Raw genomic sequence first — 16,390 nt, forward strand, 5'->3', positions numbered from 1 at the left:
TTGAACCCCAGTATAACAGGTTGCTGTAATCAGACAGAACAATTCCATTTGGTTGTAATTCAGTTTAGGATCTGATATGATTTTTTCACCCTACCTCCAGAGCCTTCCCTCCACCCCATGAGAGTGTCCATGATCTCCCACGCAGAGGTGCTGGTAGGAGTAGGGGTAGGTAAAAGCCTTTACCTGTCACTGTGCGACAGTAAAGAGAGCAGGCAACAACCTCTGCAGTAGGTGGCAGCTCTCAATTGCCAACACAGGAGAGGTTTACCAATGCCACATATATTTGTATTGATAGTCCACTGCTAACACCATCCAGTAACCCTTCATATGTGTATTAAAAGACATGTACCAATACACAACGCATTTAGATAGATGCCCCACTCTTTTAGTTCCTGTTCAGATACTTATCACTCTGTAACGAACACTCAATGAATACTTCTTACACTCTCATGTAAAAAATACATCTTTTAATTATGAGAAATGTGTAAAAGATAATGGCCTCGTAATCGGGAAAAAACAGAATCCTGGAGTTTTCTAAGGCAAAGAAAAGTTGTTTATTCAAATAGTCGCTGGGACACATTATGCTAACAAGTGCTCCCAGTCCAACATATTTAGGATTTCATATCATGGTGCAGCCACCACTTCAGAACATGTATTTCATTTTAAATCAGAAGTCAGAATCGCTGACCAACCAACTGTTAAAAATCAACAGGAAATTCAGTTGTTTTTCTATGAAACTGTCAATCGATTTTTGTGATGGCAAAGGGGTCCCCAAATTGATCCATGGGATGGAACTGTGGGCCAAAATCATGTACAGTTGGTGTGACAGGCCATCCTTTGAGAAGGGTTCTGAAGGTGCCCAATGCTGTCCCGCTTGCAGCAATGTGCTTTGAATAAGGGTTTTTGTCACTGAAGGTGTGTGTTCAGTGGAGACCTCTGTCCCATTTTATGTAAAATAAACATCTCGCCCAGTGATTATGTATACAATGATATAAATCCTTTGGAAGGGAAGCAGGGCCTTGTGGGAACTTCTTTGTTTATCAAAAGATTAAGAGAACACTGCACCCCACTGTTGAATGATGCCAATGAAGTAAATGACTTGATAGCCAATCGTGATAAAGTGAAAGCCACCCTATTTAACAGGGACTGGAGTGATACAATTGACAGTTGCACAATTATCTGTCTTTGTCCGAACTGGCCCACAAACATAAAAAAAAGGTATTGTGATTCCCTACCTGCACTTGTTCCCAAATTGTTTCTATAGAGCAATTTTGTTGTGTTTTAGATGGAACTTGTTGCCAACTAGACAGGTGCTGTTAAAAAACAAATTGATTTCGAGTGGCAAGTCACACTGCAGTTTTTGTAAAGACACAATGGTTATAGAAACAACAGGATATTTACTTCTGGGGTGCTCTGCAATCTCTTTAGAAAGAATGTCTTATCTTAAGAAATTGCTGTTTTCAATAAATTGGGCAGACAGAGAGAATATCTGCAAGAGGTGTTTAAGTGCCAGATTGGATGTGACCTAGTAGAAGGGATGTGGACTAGCAGTTTGGGCAGGACTGCCCCTTTTGGGGTTTTGCATATGGTCTTTCCCCTTCTGTAATGGCTTGGCAAGCTGAACAACAATGGTCTGGAGGGTTGCCAAGACCTGTGCCCGTGGTTATGATTAATCCAAAACCTTCCAGTCATCACCTTTTTGTTTTGCCCTTGTTAGTGTGCCTACTGGTGGTTTGTGGGAATTGTCCACTCTTGTCTATAAACATATTTGGCAATTTCATATGTACTCTCGTACCTCTTTACTAAGCCCTGGCCATCAGTATCTATTCTGCAAAAGTTGTGTATTAGCTGGAATCTCAAAGTGGGTTGAGGCAACACTTTCATGTGCAGTGGAGATACATGTTAATCTTTCCTGCCTGTTTCGTAGTATCCTCTCAACAGGGCCTCCTTTTCACTTAGATATAGAGACTATCATTGGAGTCTCTTTTACAGTATAATTATAAGTTGTGGGGAACCCTTGAGGGTTTGAACTGTTTGCATCTAATCATGCCTTTAAATGTGGCTGAGCGTGATAATGGCACTACCATTTTGTACAGTCTGCTGTCTTTCACACTGATCAGCAAGCGCATTTGCCTGCACTGTTCACATAACCAGTTCTGTGTGCTTTGGAAACCCAGATTAGCGGTCTAGCATTCTAGATCCCATGTTTATTGCCAAATTAGTTTTACCAATATTGCCTTTCCTTTAGAATCTCTGAATGAGTTGGCTTGCCACAATTAAAGTTCAATGCTATAACCTCTTACTGCATGGTCTCAATCAGACTCAATTAGAGTGGGCTTATGTGGATCAATTTGTTTTAGTGCAAGGAGTAGGCCCTGTAACTCACGGACCTGAGCTGATGTATCTCCTATGTTTTTTGTTTGGTTATCCTTGTGTTCAAATTCATTATTATGGTTAAATTTCCCTTTTACAGCAGCACAGGTAGCATAATATGTTTGTGTCCCAATTTCTGGAACAGCACTTCCATCACAGAATATTACATTTAATAACATCCAAAGCGGATATCTGGTCCTGATGCTTCTGCTTCTGGTTGTAGAGACAATTCCAGATCATACTTTTGTAGCTATTCTGGTTTATTGGGATGCCTTATGTCTGGTGCTGTCTGCACTGCTTTTGCACAATCAATTGGACATTAATCAGAATCTTTACTTCTGGAACACATATTAGATCAGGAGTTTTGCAGAAATGTGAATGGTATGCCATGGGATTTGTCTCTCCATGATTACATACTACATATGTAAAAGCTTTTGAACCAGTAAATAGTGTCACTTCTAAGTCATTATCTGTGTTCCTATCCTGAAGAGGACTATTTTGAGTCATCTGTTGTTAGATATGGTACAGGATGCGGGTGTGCTCTCCCTCCCTGTCTGTTGGATGGATGTTGGGCTTCAGCAAGTCATGCATTTCACAAATGCTGCAGACTCTGCCACATATGATCACCGAAGGTTAACACGTTCAGGTATGACCTTCAATTGCTTAAGCACATGTGGGATTTGAAAGTGTGCATATTTCTCAAGGAATTGTAGAGCAAGTCCCCTTCCCTCATCAGATAATGAAAACCCCAGAAATATGTTTTCTCGATGAGCTAACTTATATTTCTAGACATTTAATATGTAGCCTTTAGCTGCTAGTGTACTAATGAGCAAGTCCACTTTATCTAAGTGTTCATCTAAGTTATCATCCATACAGAATGTACCATCTACATATGTTTAGCATGTCTGTATGCCTTTCAGGAGGGATTGTATTCTGCTACAGAAAAGCCCAGGACTATGTTTGTACCCCTGTGAGAACCTAGTAAAGCAAAACTGTTTTCCCCCAAATGTTAAAGATATTTATAGATAGCTCTCTGAATCCAAAGGTTGTGTAATACATCCATCATGAGGTCCATTACAGTTTTATATTTGTATCTGTGCATGTTATCCCGAAGGCCTGAACTATGCATGTTCTGTACAGCCTCTCTGGGTGTATTAGCTTTAAGATTCAAAAATCTATTACCAATCAATACGAACCATCTGGTGTGAATAATGCTATTCATTCTGTATTGTAGGGGCCTGCCTGTTGCATCAGAAACCCTTGTTCTAATAACTGATCCACAATTACTTAAACATGTGGTATAGCCTGTGCTTTAATTAGATATTGTCTCTAAGGCTTTGGTGTTACGAACACTTGGCATTGTATGTTGTGTCCTACATGATTCTTGTATAACTGCACTGAACCTAGAACAGCCCACGAGGCTGCATAGGAGCTCACTACATTTTTCCAAACTTTATCTGAAAAAGTTGGCTTGATTAGCTCCTACCCTCTAGGGCTTTCCCTAACATATAACCTCAGCCAAATATGTTCAAAAAGGTCACCTTGTGTTGCATGCAAATTAGACAAAAATAGTACCTTTATTTCCTTTGGATGTTCCCCTTCAAGGTGAATTGTAACTATATACACATTATTGCCCCCATCCACTTCTCCCATGGGAGCAATAACCTCTACTGTTTGATTAGTATGTATTTGATGTAAAAGCTTCCTGTGTCTTTCTTCGCACATTGTGACTTATGTGCATTTGTACCTCTAACCAATCCCTTGGATCTTTAGTCACTGTTATGATCCTATGTATCTGGTTTAGAATTTCTGCCATTGTCTTCATTGCCCATTCTCAAAGCTGCAGCTTGCTTCCTCTCTCCTTTTCCCCCCTTGAGGGCTTCTAATCCCTCTCAAGTGTTGAGCCCTGTTTCTTCTCTTTCTGTGAAGGGGAAGAAGGATAGTCTTCATCTCCTTATCTTAGGGACTGCCTAAACTGTACCCTATCCTTTAACTGATAGGTGTTTTTTTCACCCCTAATGCCTTTAAAGAGAGTTTTCAATCCCAACAGCTTCTTGCCTGGAACTGGTGCTATCACTTTCTCCAGATAGCGGTCTGATACATAAGGTTTCCCTTTCTTCTTTGCCAGGGCATACTGAAAGCCCTTGTCCTTCGCTTTCTGCCACTAGCTGTGAAGGAGTGCACACTTGGTTACTGTCTGGTAGCAGTGGTACGAGTAGGTGGCACTCTATTAGAGGGCTTATTCTCACTTGATTCCTTCCTTTACCCTTCCCCGGTCTGCCCAGGTAATCTCTGCCTACGGACCTGTAAGTAGCTGTTATAATGTGACCATACTGGAGTTTCCTTTATTGGTCACTGGGCAATACTGCTAGACATCGGATGACTGCTAGTCTTATTGACTCACCTTTTTTAAGGGCCATAAGTACTCCTTCTACCATGGGATAATTGCCCCCAGCTATTGCCTGCTCTAATCCCATTGCTTCTTCTTCCCCCTGGGAGTTCAATATCTCTCCCAGAATGGAGGTACATGATGTATTTGAAGGAATCTCAATTAAATGAAGGTACAACCAACTATGCACCGAAACCCAACTATCAGAGTGTTCTGTGAGTGGATTACAACCTGCTTGCATTATGATTGCTAACACCCTCCGCCTCTGCTGAAGAGTGACCTGGGGTAAGCTGCCTCTAGCTGTCTCAGTTTACTGGAATACCACCTAGGAATGTCCTCCTGCCTTGTGGAGCAAGTGCCCAGTAAGGCTTTGAGGGTCTTGAATATAAGTGTTTCATCCTCTCCTACTATTACTGGTCTGGGCGCTGCTGTAGCTGCTCCCACGACTCTATATTCCACCGCTTGAATAAGGACAGTGCCAAAATGTCTCTGGAGAATGTCATAGTGCTCCCTGGTATATGGGCCATTTGCCCCACTGTTTGGGTGGAACCCAAGGATGTGTTCTGAGGATGACCCTTCCATAAGTAAAGGAACATGGCTAGCCCTTGTGGTGGGATTTGCTAAGGCCCCTTGAAACTAGTTCTGGTGGTCTAGCACCTGCAAGGCTTCTTCAGGATACCCCTAGGGTGTATATGCTATTTGATCGTGAACCGTCCTAATGTATAGGGTCCCAAACACATCTCCTGGCTTGGTACCAGGTTTCTTCATATATGTGAACAAGGGTTCCCCTGGCAATCCTCCAGGCACTACCACTGGGAAGTTGGTTGTGGCATTCCAAAGACATCTTTCCTGTAACTGTCCATTTACTGCACGGCAGCAGTTCACAGGTATAGGGACACCATCATGTGGGTTAGCCATTGTCTTAGCCAGATAGATAGTCTGCTTTTCACTAGAGTGCATTGTGAGCTATTTGGTAGACACACTGCTCTTCACTAGAGTCTGTTAATGCATCCTAGTTTGATAGCTGTTTAGAGGACTTGCTTGAAAAGGCACCCTGCTCTTCATTAGAATGCTGTAAGCTTTGTTCATCTCTCAGCATTGTTATGCACTTGATACCTAATTATTTTTGTCTTTCCCCGCTTTCATGTCTTCTATTTACAACAACCTTGCTTTTTGACTTTCAGGCATCAAAACTTGGATGTCTGATCATTTTTTAATTTTGAACACTACCAAAGTTCTCCTTTTCCCTGCTAACACTCTTCCTCCTCCTTTTCCCCCTCCTTCTGTTTCCTTCCCCATTTGTGTGTTCCTAATTTCTGACTCTGCTCATAATCTTGGTCTTTATCTTCATACTGATTTAACTTTTTCGAATCATATCTTGACTATATCTTGCTCCTGTTGTTATCACTGTTTCAATATTTGGAAAGCTCCTCCTTTTCTTATGTGTAATGCCACTAAAGTTCTAATTTCTCCTCTCATTTCCTCATTGTTCTATTCTATTGCTTTGCTTTACTCTTTGGTCTCCCTGTTTCTTGGTTGGCTCCATTAAAGTTTGTATTTAATGCTTCTGTTTGTTTGTTATATTTACTTTCTCCTCGTGAATCTATTTCACCGTCACTATCTTCTCTTGGATGATTATGCTTTCACTCATGCCTTAAATGTATTTTTCTTTGTATGGTATTTAAATCTCTGTGTAGACTTGTGCCTCTGTATCTTTCATCACCTCATCTTGTGTCCTTTTCTGTCCCTTGTCGTGTTTTATGTTCTCAGACTCAATTCTTATTATCAGATCCTCAACCCCATTGTGGTCAGTCGCGGGTTCATTTTTTATCACTGGAACACTCTTCCGCTCTCTCTTCTCTTTACTACTTCTTATTCCTTATTTCACACTTTTCTTAGAAACTATCTTTCTCAATCTTAAGATAACATTTTGTATAGTCTGTTATTTTACTTTGGTTGTAATGTAAGTGTACCTTGTTCAGCACTTAGGTGTAAAGCGCTATATAATTACAAATAAAATACAAAACACAAAATACAACCTGCTTTTCATTAGAGTATATTTTATTCTTTGTATTGCCAGACTTATTGCAGCCCCCTTGACCGTCTTCAGTAGCCAGGTGGGGAGAATATTATTAGGGTGTAGGAAAGGTGAGAAAGGTCCCATCTGGGTCTCCAAAGTGACATGATCTGTATCACCCCTACCTCCAGGGAAGTGTCCATGACCCCCCACTCCCCACAGGGGCGATGGTAGGAATAGAGGAAGGGAAAAGCATGTAACTGTCACTGTGCAACAGTAAAGAGAGCAGGCAATAACCCCTGCCATAGGCGGCTGCTCTCAAATGCCAACGCTGGAGAGGTTTACCAATGTCAAATATATTTTTATTGATGGTCCACTGCTGACAACATCTAGCAACCCTTTACCCTTCAAATGTGTATTTATTTCTTCTTTTCTTTTATTGTGCATTTGGTTAATCAAACATTAAGCACGGTTAAAACACCAAAGATCACAACATTAAAGGAATCACAATATTAAAAAACGATTTGAAAAAACATACGAAGCATATTAACTTACATAAAAGGGCATTACTTTCATTCAAATAAAATTAAAAGCACCATGAAAAGTAGTATCACAAGTTAATTAAATTTAGAAAACTTGATCAACATCAATTTGAATCCACCATATTCATGCAGTAAATGTTAATGGGTGCTGAAATCGGGGCCATCTAGAGCACAGGGCAGGACATTTTGAATAGATATACAGGCCGATTCATGGAATAATTAGCGCGGCGCAAGTGGGCAAAAACGTGCGATTCGCAGTGGAATAGCGAAAATCGCAGTGCAATTGCGAAAATCGCACGAAAAGCAGCGCACGTCGATTCATGGAAGGCCGTGCGCGAGAAAACCAGCGGATGTGCGATAAAAAAGTGTGCGGCGCACATTGGCGCACAGGCCATCTAACAGCGTGCGCCAGGTCACAGCGAAAATCGCACAGGCCACAGCGAAATTCGCACATAGCGCGGCGCACGCAACAAAAGTAGGCGGAACACGGGCGTAACACTCGGAATGGGGAACAACTTGCCAAAACGTGGGCGTCACGGGGGAAGTACAGGGCACAAGTGCGCGGAACGCCCACACGCTCGCCTACAACACGTATTCATGGAATAGAATAGGGGAAAAAAGCGCACGCTCAAACCAGCGCACAGGCACAAACACGACCGCCACAAGAAAGCAGGCGGTAGCATCTCTGCGGCTGTAAGAAATGTGCGCCAAAAGGTGCGCCAACAAATCGCACCTATATACTGCCATGATGAATGTCCCATACTGTGGCCCTCCAGGAAAAATGACGTGCAAAGGGGTACCCACAAACACGGACACCCGCTGACAAAAAATACGTGTGCGTGTATACCGGGGTGCGCGGGAAGTCTAACACGCGATTTCAGCAGGGTACGTGCATCACAGGGGTTCGTGTGAAGTTTCACACGCGATCGGGCCTGGGGGAGCGGGCTACGTGTATATCAGGGGTTCGCGTGAAGTTCCTCACGCGATCGGGCCTGGGGGAGCGGGCTACGTGTATTACAGGGGTTCGCGTGAAGTTCCTCACGCGATCGGGCCTGGGGGAGCGGGCTACGTGTATTACAGGGGTTCGCGTGAAGTTCCTCACGCGATCGGGCCTGGGGGAGCGGGCTACGTGTATTACAGGGGTGCGCGGGAAGATCCAGGGGTGCGCGGGAAGTTCCACACGCGAATAGCCTGGGGGCGCGTGTATTCCAGGGGTGCGCGGGAAGTTCCACACGCGAATAGCCTGGGCGCGTGTATTTCAGGGGTGCGCGGGAAGTTCCACACGCGAATAGCCTGGGCGCGTGTATTTCAGGGGTGCGCGGGAAGTTGCACACGCGAATAGCCTGGGTGCGTGTATTTCAGGGGTGCACGGGAAGTTCCACACGCGAATAGCCTGGGCGCGTGTATTTCAGGGGTGCGCGGGAAGTTCCACACGCAAATAGCCTGGGCGCGTGTATTTCAGGGGTGCGCGGGAAGTTCCACACGCGAATAGCCTGGGCGCGTGTATTTCAGGGGTGCGCGGGAAGTTCCACACGCGAATAGCCTGGGCGCGTGTATTTCAGGGGTGCGCGGGAGGTTCCACACGCGAATAGCCTGGGCGCGTGTATTTCAGGGGTGCGCTGGAAGTTCCACACGCGAATAGCCTAGGCGCGTGTATTTCAGGGGTGCGGGGGAAGTTCCACACGCGAATAGCCTAGGCGCGTGTATTTCAGGGGTGCGGGGGAAGTTCCACACGCGAATAGCCTGGGGGCGCGTGTATTTCAGGGGTGCGCGGGAAGTTCCACACGCGAATAGCCTGGGGGCGCGTGTATTACAGGGGTGCGCGGGAAGTTCCACACGCGAATAGCCTGGGCGCGTGTATTTCAGGGGTGCGCGGGAAGTTCCACACGCGAATAGCCTGGTCGCGTGTATTTCAGGGGTGCACGGGAAGTTCCACACGCGAATAGCCTGGGCGCGTGTATTTCAGGGGTGCGCGGGAAGTTCCACACGCGAATAGCCTGGGCGCGTGTATTTCAGGGGTGCGCGGGAAGTTCCACACGCGAATAGCCTGGGCGCGTGTATATCAGGGGTGCGCGGGAAGTTCCACATGTGATTTGACAGTGTGGGTCCTCCCAGGTGTACCCTGTACACCCTCCACGGCCCCTGCAGGCAGCCCACACCACAGGGGACTACCCTGCATCCCTGGTCATGTCCCGCAGGCAGCCCACCCACCATGGGCATGCCCCCCAGCAAAGGCACATGTCTCCTTGAACTAATGAACACCAACTCATGTCCCCTTGCACCCCCACCCCCCAGCACTGTGGGGCACCTGCCAGCAGGACCCCACCCATGTCCAACTCATGTCCCCCACCACCCCACCCCCCAGCACTGTGGGGCACCTGCCAGCAGGCCCCCACCCATGTCCAACTCATGTCTCCCACCACCCCCCAGCCACCAGGGTCATCCTCCACCAGGCCCCCACTCATGTCTCCCACCACCCCCACCCCCCAGCCACCAGGGGCACCCTCCACCAGGCCCCCACTCATGTCTCCCACCACCCCCACACCCCAGCAGTGCAGGGTCACCCTCCACCAGGCCCCGACTCATGTCACCCACCACCCCCACACCCCAGCAGTGCAGGGTCACCCTCCACCAGGCCCCCACTCATGTCACCCACCACCCCCACACCCCAGCAGTGCAGGGTCACCCTCCACCAGGCCCCGACTCATGTCACCCACCACCCCCACCCCCCAGCCACCAGGGGCACCCTCCGCCAGGCCCCCACTCATGTCTCCCACCACCCCCACCCCCCCAGCACTGTGGGGCACCTGCCAGCAGGCCCCCACCCATGTCCAACTCATGTCCCCCACCACTCCCACCCCCCAGCACTGTGGGGCACCTGCCAGCAGGCCCCCAGCCATGTCCAACTCATGTCTCCCACCACCCCCACACCCCAGCCACCAGGGTCATCCTCCACCAGGCCCCCACTCATGTCTCCCACCACCCCCACCCCCCAGCCACCAGGGGCACCCTCCACCAGGCCCCCACTCATGTCTCCCACCACCCCCACACCCCAGCAGTGCAGGGTCACCCTCCACCAGGCCCCGACTCATGACACCCACCACCCCCACACCCCAGCAGTGCAGGGTCACCCTCCACCAGGCCCCCACTCATGTCACCCACCACCCCCACACCCCAGCAGTGCAGGGTCACCCTCCACCAGGCCCCGACTCATGTCACCCACCACCCCCACCCCCCAGCCACCAGGGGCACCCTCCACCAGGCCCCCACTCATGTCTCCCACCACCCCCACCCCCCCAGCACTGTGGGGCACCTGCCAGCAGGCCCCCACCCATGTCCAACTCATGTCCCCCACCACCCCCACCCCCCAGCACTGTGGGGCACCTGCCAGCAGGCCCCCACCCATGTCCAACTCATGTCTCCCACCACCCCCACCCCCCAGCCACCAGGGTCATCCTCCACCAGGCCCCCACTCATGTCTCCCACCACCCCCACCCCCCAGCCACCAGGGGCACCCTCCACCAGGCCCCCACTCATGTCTCCCACCACCCCCACACCCCAGCAGTGCAGGGTCACCCTCCACCAGGCCCCGACTCATGTCACCCACCACCCCCACACCCCAGCAGTGCAGGGTCACCCTCCACCAGGCCCCCACTCATGTCACCCACCACCCCCACACCCCAGCAGTGCAGGGTCACCCTCCACCAGGCCCCGACTCATGTCACCCACCACCCCCACCCCCCAGCCACCAGGGTCATCCTCCACCAGGCCCCCACTCATGTCTCCCACCACCCCCACCCCCCAGCCACCAGGGTCATCCTCCACCAGGCCCCCACTCATGTCTCCCACCACCCCCACCCCCCAGCCACCAGGGGCACCCTCCACCAGGCCCCCACTCATGTCTCCCATCACCCCCACACCCCAGCAGTGCAGGGTCACCCTCCACCAGGCCCCCACTCATGTCTCCCACCACCCCCAAGCCACCAGGGGCACCCTCCACCAGGCCCCCACTCATGTCACACACCACCCCCACCCCCCAGCCACCAGGGGCACCCTCCACCAGGCCCCCATTCATGTCTCCCACCACCCCCAAACCCCAGCAGTGCAGGGTCACCCACCACCAGGCCCCCACTCATGTCACCCACCACCCCCACCCCCCAGCCACCAGGGGCACCCTCCACCAGGCCCCCATTCATGTCTCCCACCACCCCCAAACCCCAGCAGTGCAGGGTCACCCTCCACCAGGCCCCCACTCATGTCACCCACCACCCCCACCCCCCAGCCACCAGGGGCACCCTCCACCAGGCCCCCACTCATGTCTCCCACCACCCCCACCCCCCCAGCACTGTGGGGCACCTGCCAGCAGGCCCCCACCCATGTCCAATCCATGCCCCCCTGCACCTGGGTCCCAACATTCCCCAATCATATCCGTAATGCCCATCCTCCCCTGCCAAAAGGCCCAACCAACTATCACACCCACCCACATATCAAAGGCAATTACATGTTACACCCCCAATTTAAATAATGCAATTGAACACATGTCTGTCACACACAATGGCTGCAAGTGAATGACAAAACACCAAACATGACATGCCTGAAAGCAATGAGATGATACGACACATTGAAGATTAAAAAAATAATATGTATTTAACATCAAGTAGAATGGAAATGAAATAAGAAAAAACACAAAGCAAATCAAACAAAACAAGATGAATGTCCAAGAAAATAATCTGAAAAATTAAAATAAGCCAATGAAGAAGATCATCCTGGGTCCATGAGCCCTACCAAATTAAACCTAACTATGACTACTAACTAAAAAGTGAACTATATACAAAAAAGTGGTGCATTGTCCAATCGCAACCAAAAAAAAATCAAAAAAACAAAGGAAACCTAACCCTAACTATACAACTATATACAAAGGCAGCGGGCTATTCGGACGGCTCACTGGTTGTTGTCATGGGCCAGGGCATCATCGAACTCCTGGTCAATGGCTTGGAGGCGGGCATGTTCCCTGGCCCCGAGGTCCCGCAGGGATAACGCAGTGTCAAGCTCAAACTCCCTGCGAAGACCCTCGAGGCACTCAGCCCGCCTCAGCGCCCTCCGCATGGAGTCCTCCGCCCTGACCATCGTGAGCCGTTCCTCCTCTGCCCGCTGCCGCTCCGCACCTATCCGCTGGCACAACCGCTCCCACACGGAAGCCACTCCCATTCCAGGGTTCTCCTGCCCTCCGGCCGATGCCTGCACCCCTGATGTTGATGGCCCCGAGCCATGATGCCTCCCACGTTGAGCCTGCTGCTGCCTCCGACGCAACGGCCTGTGCTAGCACGACGGCATCCAGGCTGATGGAAACCACCGACGCCGTCGTGCACGTGCCCTGCCCGATGATGCCGTCACATCCTCCATCTGCTGGGGTCCAGTTGCTCTGGTGTCCACCCCTGCTGGATCTCTGACTCCCGACTGTGGCAGGGATGGGATCCCCACCGAGCTGGCTGCATTGGTCGGGGCAGGTCCACAGGGGGCCCTGGTGGCATCTGGGCTGGAAGACGGCAAGGAGAACGACTGGTGGATAGCCTGCACAGAGGAGGAGAGGGCCGCCACATTGGCCAACACATGCAGGAAACCCCCGAACATGGCCGATCCCAATTGGGCCATGTCGGCACGGTGCACTTCGTGATGACGTGCGTGCTCCTCCCGGGAAGCACGCACGGAATCACGAATCACAGCCGTGCGCATCACGACCCCAATCAGGACCTTCTCCGCACGGCCAGGGGTTCCCACGTCCGCAGGTGGAGGGGAGTCAGGTGACATGGACATCCCCTCTACCTGCGGACAGGCCTGGGACGGGGCATCCCTGCTGGTGCATGGTGGTGCACTCACAGGGTCAGGGACAGCGACATGCACAGGCCCCTCCACGGTGACCTGTGCTGCCTCCTGCCCCTGGCCCTGGACTGCACCACTTGCACCAGCAGGGATGCCCCCACCAGGCCCCATGTGTGCCCCAGTGGCGGCCTCCTCCTCCTCTGTGCAAACCACCAACCTGGATGGCTCCTCACCGTCTCCCACCGTAGCAGGCCCCTGTGGGGGCTCACCCACCCCTTCCGCTGCAGCCGTGGGGGCATCCCCGCCGCCTTGCTCCACAGCGCCGTCTCCGCCCTCTTCTTCACTAGCCGCTGCGTAGAGGGAGACAAAGAACACAAGCATCAGGGCACTGTACAATGGTCCCCTAGACAGGAAGCAATAGCAGATGAGCACCACTGTCAAAGTCCACTTCCATCATGTCCCTCCACAACACATGGGTCAGTCCAGGCAAAACACACACAGTAACAGGCATAGTGCATGCCATGGACATTTCCATGCATGTCCAATGGACTCTTGAAACATTCAATGATATGTAACTCACATGCATCATGGCTCATGCCCATCACATGCACACACTTCACCTCAGTCACATCCATCTGGCCCCAAACACACCAAACACAGCGGATACAAGGGTAATTTGGCTGCTTTACTGAATCTCTGCATTGTCACACACATGTGTCATGCATCCATGGCATGCACAAGTCACAGACACGCAGGTCAGGCACACAGACATGGCTACCATATATGTACCTGGCATCAGCACCCATCCCTCACCCCCACCCATGTCCAGGTACAGAGACTGGCATGCTCTCATGTTCAAAATCTGAATAGGGCTCCCCATGCGGCATTTCAACACATGCAACAACCATGTGCATCACACATCACTGGTCGCACATGCATTACCATGATGTCCCTGCACACATACATGCATACATGGCCTATGGCACACATACAGGCAAGTATCATAGAATCAGCACACCGCAACATGCCCTGTCTCACACAGTAATGCATGGACACTTACCGCTCAACTCCAGACGGGCCTCCCTCTCAAGGATCTGGGCGTGGAGCGCTGGGCGTACGCGTTCCAGGACCCTCATCTGGATGGAACTCATGCGGCCCCGGCCCCCCTCCACGAGGCGCCGGGCCTTCACAAGGGTCCTGGACCTCAAGTCCTCCCAGCGCTTCTTGATCTTCAGGACGTCGCGGGTTGCCACCCCCTCCGCGTTGATGGCAACCACACAGTCGGCCCAGATCCTCTGCCGTCCTTCCTTGCTGGCGCGGGACGATCCAAAGAGGGCATCATACTGCCCCAGGACATGCTCCACCAGGACACCAACTTCGGTGACAGTGAAGCTGGTGCCCCTCTGCCCCTCTGGCCTGGGGTTGCCACTGGTGCCAGATGTGGAAGTGCCCGACATGGCAACCCCAGAGGCAGGTGTGGGTGGGCAACTGGGTCCTGGGGCTGGGCTGTGGAGCGATGTAATCCCAGTCGGGAGTCTTCAGTTCCAGCAGGGGTGGACACAGCAACTGGACCCCTGCAGATGGCTGATGTGCAGGAACCAAATGGCAGGGCACGGTGGCAGCAGGCAGGCAGGCAGGCAGGCAGCAGCAGATGGCACGTGGGAGGCTGCTCGGGGCACTGGGGGGCAGTAACTCGGCCTTCTGGGCAGGAGCGTGGTCTTCCGTGTGTTTTCGCGTGGCCAGCTTGATACGGAGTGATTTGGCACGTGAAAATCCTGCACGTCAGCGTGAAATCCGAGGAAAGGCCCTTAGCGCGTAAGCGCGTCAGCACGCATACGCGATTCTATTGGACCAGAGTCCCTCAGCGCGTAAGCGCGTCTGTGACGTGACCCGCACGGGTGTTCCCCACTCAGCACGTGATGACGGGGCACACGTGGAGATACTGCACGTCAGAGTGTCATCGCGTGTAATTGGACAAAAGTGCGCGTACACGCGATTGGCCTATGTACGTGTATTTAATGGGTGCGCGGCCACTTACACACGCAAGTACGTCAGCGAACCTGTATCCCGTGGTGCGTGTGAATTTCCACACGCTATTGGACTGGGAACTGGATTCCAGGGGTGCGCGGGTCACACGCTGTATCCCGTGGTGCGTGTGAATTTCCACACGCTATTGGACTGGGAACTGGATTCCAGGGGTGCGCGGGTCACACGCTGTATCCCGTGGTGCGTGTGAATTTCCACACGCTATTGGACTGGGAACTGGATTCCAGGGGTGCGCGGGTCACACGCTCGCCTAGAACACGCGCAAAGCATAAAATTGCGGACTTTAACAATAACAAGCTCAGACGCCAGGATGAACATACCGTTCCTAGCAGCAGTGGCAGTGGGCTACCAAAGGAGGAGGAGGAGGATAGTCAGGGCCAGAATATTCACACCCAGAACCAGCCTTTTCGGGATGCCTGATGACCAGGTGTATGGGAGGTACAGGTTTCCACCACACATCATACTGGACCTGGTGAGTGAGTGGGAGGATGACCTCACATCACCCACCCTGTGCTCCCAAGCACTCAGCCCCCTGGAGAAGGTCCTCAATGTATTGCACTTCTTAGCCACTGGATCATTTCAGCGGACAAGTGCCATAGTGGGTGGGGTGTCACAGGCCACCCAGTCACGCTGCCTACACCAGGTCTTGAACATCATGACTGCACGCCCATCAGTCCGCAGGCACATATACCTGCCCAGAACACCTGCAGAAAGGCATGCTGCCGCCCTGGATTTTTACGCAGTGGCACGATTCCCCAAAGTGCTAGGTGCCATCGACTGCACCCATGTGGCTCTACGTCCCCCCAGGGCATCTGAGCACATCTATAGGAACCGCAAGCACTGGCATTCCATCAACGTGCAGGTAGCATGTAATGCCAAGGGAATCATCACCTCAGTATATGCCAACTATCCCGGCTCCACCCACGACAGCTTCACTTACCGAATGTCCACCCTAAGCCGGGACCTATAAGCTGGGCGGCATGGCGATACATGGCTGCTTGGTGAGTATGTATGCCACTGCACATGCATGCATGTTGGATACTGAGCAAGGTCACAACCTCACCAATGATACCAATCCCCACCTCCACAGGGGACAGTGCCTACCCTCTCAGCCCCCACATGATGACGCCAATTCGGAACCCCACCACGCCACCCCAGGTAAGATATAACACAGCCCACATTACAACCAGGGGCATAGTGGAG

The sequence above is a fragment of the Ambystoma mexicanum genome, chromosome 10 (assembly GCF_040938575.1).
Source record: "Ambystoma mexicanum isolate Mex_15411 chromosome 10, UKY_AmexF1_1, whole genome shotgun sequence".
Classification (NCBI taxonomy): domain Eukaryota; kingdom Metazoa; phylum Chordata; class Amphibia; order Caudata; family Ambystomatidae; genus Ambystoma; species Ambystoma mexicanum.